This window comes from Brienomyrus brachyistius, unplaced genomic scaffold, assembly GCF_023856365.1.
Source record: "Brienomyrus brachyistius isolate T26 unplaced genomic scaffold, BBRACH_0.4 scaffold236, whole genome shotgun sequence".
Classification (NCBI taxonomy): domain Eukaryota; kingdom Metazoa; phylum Chordata; class Actinopteri; order Osteoglossiformes; family Mormyridae; genus Brienomyrus; species Brienomyrus brachyistius.
This window is the reverse complement of record NW_026042511.1, coordinates 85,302-93,584: the sequence shown is the minus strand read 5'-3', so window position 1 is coordinate 93,584 and position 8,283 is coordinate 85,302. Positions and strand designations below refer to the sequence as shown.

General features: G+C 45.1%; 1 non-coding gene across 1 annotated transcript; it reads right to left on the bottom strand.

The window, feature by feature from the left end:
• Positions 1–4,728: 4,728 nt before the first annotated feature.
• On the bottom strand, positions 4,729–4,800 carry trnad-guc (transfer RNA aspartic acid (anticodon GUC)). The gene has a single exon. It is a non-coding gene; the product is annotated as a tRNA-Asp (tRNA).
• Between the last annotated feature and the right edge of the window lie 3,483 nt (positions 4,801–8,283).

Below are 8,283 nucleotides of genomic sequence, written 5' to 3'. Positions count from 1 at the left end.
CCTTCTTTTCATGGGCAAACATCACAGAGCCACACAACACCCCTATGTTAACAGTAAGAAGTGAGTGACTGAGCTGTGTGTGTGTGTGTGTGGCTCAGCTGGTTAGGATGCCAGCGTTATCATCAGAAGATCACTGGTTCACATCACTGGTGATCACACCACTGGGCCGGCGAGTTTGCTCTAGGGACAGGCTGACCCTGATTTCAGACAAAAAAAAAAAAAAAAAAAAAAACATTCTTCACTTTGGATAAAACTGTCTGCTAAATATTTACAACATTAAGTAAATAAAAGTGAAAGTCTCCCTCTTTATATGACAAGACATCCGCAGCTTGCGAAGGACAGTCAGTCCGTAACGAGTACAAAAAACTGGCCTTGCCGATCGGCTCTTCAAAGGTAAATAAAGATTAAGGTTATGACGGCGACAAGCAAAACGGACCTGGTACGTGGAAGGCGGGCTGCTCTGAGATGCCAGGCAGGGGGCGATAGTCGTGGGGCCGCCTGATTTTTAACGACTGACCCTGGAAAATGATGCCGTCGAAGGCCATTGCCTGCGTGGTCTCATCCACGGACCGAAACTAGGGCAGAACGAAGAACGTCGTTAATCAGGGAAGGCTGCGGTCTCCGCCTGGACACAGCAGCCATTAGGCAGGAAAGACTCTTACTTCAAGGAAGGCAAAGTTCTTGTCCTGGTTTATCTGAACAGCGAGGACGGGATTGGTGGGACCTTGACATAAGCCAGCCAATCGCATCTGGGTATTGAAGAAATCCGCCATGGCCTCCTAAAAAGACAGGCAGACACACTGAATGAAGACAGGCAGACGTCTGAAGACATCAAAACAGGCAAACGAGAAAAAAAATGACTGACAAGTCTAGTACATTTATCTATTTATTTTGCGGACACTTTCATCCAAAGCAACATACATTTCATTGAAGAAGCAGGACCAGACAGTTCCTAGAGCAAATAGTGCTTAAGGGCTGCGCTCGGGGGCCCAATGGTGAAATCACTCTGCTGCCCAAGGGATTTGAACCAACAACCTTCTTGTGACCGGCTCAGTGTCCTAACTCACTGAGCTACACATGACACCAGTATGCATGACAGAAGGCAACGCGGGACTTTGCCTGGACTCACCTCCGTCAGGCCGAAGGGGATGTTGCCGACATAAAGCCGCCTGGCCTGCCGGGTCATCTGGCTGCCGACCATCGGCACCTGGGTGGGCGTCACTGCCACGCCGCTGGTGGTGGATGTTGCCAGTAAAGCTATCGTGGGGATCTGCCCTGCAGCTGTGGGGAGGAGAAAGGGCTTCAAGACCCCAACCAGGGACGGCCAGAACATCCGGATCGTCGCCTTCATTTGCTTCTAACCCCTAGGTTTAAGCTCTCTTCACACTGTCTGAAATCATCCCAAGTGTTATTCCCTCTTTGACCAGCAGGGGGGAGGAGGGCACTCCAGAATAAATGCTTTCATTGCAACCAATATACCATAACCTTGCAATACTGAACTAGCACACATGGAAGCGTCGCATCCAAACCTTGCATTGCCTTGTACTGCATGGGGGTGATGTGCTCGAATCCCGGAGGGGGAACATCCCAGTACTTGTATGTCCTTTTCTTACGGCTTCTCCGAGGAGAGTAGCTGCCCAAACACAAAACAGAAGGTTGTTTTCCCCAAACAATACAGTGTAAACACTCAGAATCTGGCAAAAACAAACAGATGGCAGAATGTTTACATTTAACTTTGGATCGCAGGCAGTTTAAGGTCATGAGGGTGTGACCATGCGCCACTTTTTAGGCTGGCTTTGAGGTCCCATCGCTATGGCGGGGGCTACTTATAAACGCCAGTTAAAATTTAATATGGGTACAGTCCCCCTTCCCACCACGAAGAAACCAATTGGTTGATTGTGAAAGAAACTTGTTAAGAGGCCTCAAACCATGCTAGATATCAGCTTCAGTGCCTGTAACCGGGACCGTGAGGGGGGGTACCTGTGCTTCTTGTGCTCGCGTGAGCTGCTCCGTCGGTCACGACCCTTGCGGTCGCGGCTGCTGCTGCGCTTCTCGTGACTCCGCCCCCTGGAGTCCTTGCTCCAGCGGCGGTGCTTCTCGCCACGGCTCAGAGACCGGCTGCGGCTACGCTTCTTGTGTCGCTCCTTCTCCCGCTCTGGGGGACGACACCGTGGTACCAGTGAGACGGTGGGCGGAGCGACATGACTGCCCCCCTACCATCCATTTCGATAAATCCAAGATGTGTAACTCAGAGGGATTATGAATGTGTGTCCGGATGGTTGTGGGTTTGAAGCCCATGAGTCACAGAGTAATCATATTACCAACTTCCCTGGGGTGCTGGATGCTGACTGACCCAGCGCTATGCCTTAAAAGTCACTTACGGAGACCAAGATGTGGTACGGGGTCTAACTCCCCAGTTTCCTCACCAGAATGAAGCACCTCCATTCAATTCACATATTCAATCACACCCTCCTGAAACAAACACACCCATCTCTCAATGGCTAATAATTTCAAGGGCACAAGGACATCCCCTTGAATGTCAGTCTGTTGTGAAACAATAAAAACATAACCAGACTAATTAATGATATAGGAGCACAGTGGTGAGTACAGTTGCCTCACGCCTCCGAGTCTGGAGGCCTGAATTTTGCCTCTGCTCTCTGTATGGGGAATTTGCCTGGAATAGGCTCCAGGGGAGCCTGACTAAGATAACTGGTTGGACGATGGATGGGTAATTAATATCGTTTCAATCTGACAGACAGCACTTTATTAAACTAGCAATAAAATATCACCTTTCTATCCCAGCAGGTCCTTCATATAGAAGCTTAAATAAATCCCTGAAGGTGCAGTTTTCAGTGAAGCATTTAAACGCAGGTGCTGCTCGAGGAATCAGCTTCATGCATCAGTTATAACAGCGTTACGGTAATGCACCGCTGCAAAAGTACAGACACGGAGCGGCCAATGCATCTTACGTAAATCGGTAATAACCAATTACCGCAATCGCAGGCATAGTCAGAGCGCAGATATGAATGACTGGAACTGCTAGTTTATCAAACACGGCGGCACTTAGTGCTCGTCTAGCCGAATCAGGTCGTTTCGAATGACATTTTAGTGATTTAGTGATAAGGAGCTGATATGACAAGATTGCCATTTGATAGGTACATAAATCAATCCTACTTTCGACTCCGTTGTAACGCATGTTGTATATTTCAGTTGCGTTAGTATGGCTTAAGTTTATTCAGTTTACTGGATTCTCTGCACTTTAATGAAGTTATATGTGTATTGTTATATAACTGTACATCATTGTTAGTTACTGCTATCCGCTGTAAAGGTAGATACAGGTGCAAGACTTTGCAATAACGACCTAAAAGCAGTTGTTATGATTCCAGGGAACGCGGCTGATTTTTAGAGTCTATACATCATGAAGAAACGGCGATCGTGTGAGAAAGACTTATTCTGTACGGATGACAGGGCCAGCATTTCGGACCCAAGGGAAAGGCTATTGTGCATCGGAAAGAGACAAAATCATATCATTATATAGAAAACTCGTCGTAGTATTTAAAAACCAAGTAACTAACACTGTTATTAAGTGCGGACTTTAAATCAAGTGGTCGCGGTCGTTTTTATTTGCATAAAACTTTAAACGTGATCTTGAAAATATAACGCTTGCAACAAACATCCATGCATAGTGTGTTACTGCGAATGAAAATACGCGGGTCACAATTTATGATCCAAGTGTATAATGGTAAATAATTAAATAAATAAAACCGCAGGCTTTCACATCGAGTGCACCCCAATAACGTTTCATTGAAATGTCCATGTTATGTACGCCGGGCACTGATGGATGCAGGCCTAGCGATCTCTATAACAATGCCAAGCAAAGAATGTCACTGATTTACCAAAGCGGTCAGTTTTCGGGGATCCTGCGGCAGCTGGGAGAAGAAGAATCGGGCAGGTTTCAGAATCGGCGAGCGCTCGGATAAAAGGCACCGATTTCCCAGCCGCGCTTTTCTTTTCGGAACCAGCAGAAGTGCCCTCCGCACCATCCTCGGCGCTAGGACACGCCGGCCACTTTATTACCCTAAAACAGGGAGCATACACCGATCTTCAAAGCCAAACTTACCTTGCCGATTTTCGCTTAACTGCTTCTCAAACTCATCGAAATCGGACATTTTTCAGTCCGTACTAAAGACGTATTGCAAAATAAGCAGAGGTCCAACAGTAGGCCTTTGAATGGGCTACAGGCTGCATTGGGTTCTGCTGCTTTTTCTTCCGAGTCGCCTGCCCCTCCTCCCCCGAAGTCATCGGCTCTTCCTCGGTTGTATCACACACAGGTTCGGAAACATTCGATGCGCATTACCGTCCCCTCCTGCACTGGAGGGTTAAGGACAACGTGATTATATCGAACCAAAATTGAAATGTGCAAGTTGACTTTCCTAGTTATACGTCTTCATTTTTATTCTGGGTTTAACAACCATGAGTTTATGACGTATTTTACATGATTAGTTGGCGACTGGACCTTATTGTTTATATCTCTTATTAAGGATCCATCCATCCATACATCAATTATCAAAACCACACACTTACAATCCGAGTCTAGTTTCATATGCTGCGCTGCTGAGCGACCCGCAGAATATTATGCATGAGTACAAGTCACAAGCCCCGTTTCCACTAACACGGGGCCGGTTCTAGCTTGGTGCCTTTTGAGACCGAGGCAAAAAGATGCAGACTCTCCCCGTCGGGGAATCGAACCCCGGTCTCCCGCGTGACAGGCGGGGATACTCACCACTATACTAACGAGGAGATGTACGCGCACTACTTTTACATCTTCAAGATAAACAGCGGATGACTACTAACATTTGCGAGTAATCAATGACTGAGCTTCATGTCATGACCATGGTGCTCAAGAGAAGAAAAAATACATAATGTACGTCCACTGATACCAGAACAACCATATAGCTTTATACTAAGACGATGATTAAACGGAAAATTCCTTTACAAAACACTGCCACAAAATCATAGTTTCGCAATATTACATCGTGCAACGGGACACAGTGTAAGTACGTGAAGTCGGTAATTAAATCAAGAAAAAAAAGTGAGAGGAAAAGAATACTTTTCTATTATCATATTTTTCTAACTGGCCAAACTGAGTCATATTTTGATTATACACACTAACAGAAAAACAGTGCAAATCTCCGGTAGTCCGTTTCACTTGCGCTCCGCTATGGGGCAGTAACAAGCAGAGCTTAAGTGTGGAAGGAAAAAAAAAACACAGGACAGCATCAATCCCAACTTCACAAACGCCGGAGATCGAGATGCTGTAAGCATGACAATTAACATCTTTATCCAAGGGAACAGCTGCAAGACACAGATGCCGCGCCTAACAAAGGTAGGATCGATTCCGAAGTTCAGGCATTTACAGACGCGGACTCTTCTGGAGTTGATTTTTTTCGGGAGATACGCATCAACTTCAAAAGTATGAACCGCATTATATCTATATCTGTTATGACGTTGTAGCTATTGATACTGATGCATCACAAAAATAATTTAAATGTTTTTTCATTCTGACATATGTTCGTTCGGACGAGGATTTTATTATATGAGATAAGTTTTAAATGAAAACTTTTTTTAATCTATATGATTAATTCTCGAATCTAAGCCAGACTTCACATAAATCATTCATTCATAAATATAATGGAACATACAACATCCAGGTATCCATGAAATTTATGATCAGGCTATACGTTTGTGATAACAACAAAACAACACAACATGTATATTTACAATATATGGGCCTATTGTTTAATATTGCCTCCAAATTATAGCCAGACAATAACGCAATAGGCCGACATCAAACTATTTTCATGTAAAACAAAAGTGCTGGCAGTTTGCTTGTGCTTACAGACCCCGCCTTGAGCCCATCCAGAAAGATCCCAAAAATAACCGACAAGCAAAGGTTGTAACAATCTGAGCATGTTTAGTTTAATGTAATCAGGAGCCGAATTAATAACGCGAATAAATGATCAAACCGAAAGTCTGTAGTCGGGAATATCCGATAACGTCTTTGACGTGCAGTTAAGATAGTCAGAGGAAAAACCTTGTAGTTTACTTATATATATGCCTAAATATATGAGTGTGTCTCTCCGGTGATTTAATGATGAATATAACGATTACATATCAAATCACACATTAAGCAATTATTATATTACTAGGTTGAACGTTTTCACTATGTCTGTCGTCACCTTGATTTCACGATTTTGACTATTCTTCTTATCCCAGATTGAACAAGTCATTGTGGCGATGCAAGATCCCGACATGGGGATAAAGATGAAGAATCAAAGACTGTTAATCACAGTGATTCCACATGCGATGACAGGTGCACGATACATATTTTACTTTTTAAAAATAATTTTTCATGCCGCCCGGGTTGTCTTACACCCGGCCGTGCAGTGTCCCGGGGGCCGGGTCCTAATGGTCATTTAAGCCCTTCACAGGAAAGCCCATACATCGGCGGTCTTCGGGAATCCTGTGCATTAAGACTGTCATCGATCTCCTTGCGCTCATATTTATTTATGTAATTTATTTATCGAGTTCAGCGTTTTTGATTTATGACGGCTTAATGCATTTCTCGACTCTAACTAGATGCCTTCCTCGCTATGCCTTCCCAGGAAATGATATCGTGGAGTGGCTAATTCAGAAGTACTCCATCATGGAAGAAGGTAGGGCCGAGAAGTATGTAGGGAAGCGTTACCTGGTGCTCTTATGTGAGGTTAATCGATTGTTTTTTTCCCTTCGTGACGACGATGGCGCCCCTGCTGGCGAAAGACGTCATCAGGTTTTTTTTTTTTTGTAATAAAATAACAGAAATAAACGAGTCTTTTGAATAATAAATACAAATGAAGTAATAGAATTTGTCATCCATACAACAGATTAGCCTAGCTGCATTTATGTGTAAGCATATGCAATTCACGTGTCTGACAGAAGCATGTTCTGTTCCATTGATATTGCTGAGCCTGTGAATTAATAAATGTCAGAATTGAGCTTGTCCATAACATAGACACCCCATTCGCCTGAAGCTTTTGGGATTTTCTTCCCCTGGCGTCAATTTATCTGCTGAATTATTTATCTTTCTGCTGAGAGGCTATTAGTACAAATAATCTGTAGGCCAGTCCCGAGTCGCGCCGCTACGCATGCTGAGCTGTACGGTTTGATAGTCCCGATGCAAACTTCGCTGATAGCCAGAGGCAGTCAGTCATGCCTGGAGAAATATCGCTATCCGTCTCCCTCATTATGCACTTCTGCAAGACGCTGTTGTCCTGAATTCCCGGGCGATGCAGATGAGGTTTTAAATAGCAAGGGAGCAGATTTCCCTGATTTACAGCCCAGATTGGAAAAGAAGTCGGAATGGAAAGGAGGGGACTTTTAGGCAGTAGATGGCAGATGCATTAACAGACTTGAATGGGCAAAAAACCTGTTGCCCCGGTAAGCAGTTACCCCTCCCTGTAAACACTAGGCTTCCCCCTAGCAGCGCTGTTGCTGCGCCGGTCTGAAACCCCCGGGAGCGCCTGACTGCCAATGGCCGCGGAGGCAGCCGGAAAGTGGAAAGTCCCAATTACTCGTAATTAATTATAGTTCCGATGAGGAATGCACCATCCCCGCGGCTTATTCTGTGCACCATGTCAACGTTTTTTCCAGTTACTTGCTATACCGTAAAATAAAATATAATATGCCTACTCAGTTTCTAGTTATCGTGTGTTCTACTGTATTCCACTGACAAAAATTTAGAGAATTACTATGCCTAAATCTGGGCTACGAGTAGTGGATTTGTTTGAGCTTTGAGTAGTTTACGTGGAAATGAGTGACCACTTTGTGTGTTTTCAGAGGCACTTCATGTGGGGAATCTGATCGTGAAGCACGGCTACATTTACCCCCTAAAGGACCCCAGGACGCTCGTCCTGGGGCCCGACGAGACGCCGTATCGCTTCCAGGTAACCTAAAACCACGGTTTCTTCAGATGGAGGGCAGCGCGAGAGGGTGGTGGCCATGTGGGGGGGCACGCATATCGAAACTATTCGTTGGAGAGACTGCGGAATTACCGTGTAGGACAGTATTTCTCAATCTGGTCCGGGCTCCAGAGCTGAGAGGGTGCAAAAACGTAGACTGTCTGGTAGGGAGCTGGGAGGGAGCAAAAACGTGGATCATCTGTGTGTCGCCGAGGACCGGATTGGGAAACACTGATGTATGAGAACCAATGCCAGTTAAAGTAGCAAAATGCCTTCCACCCGC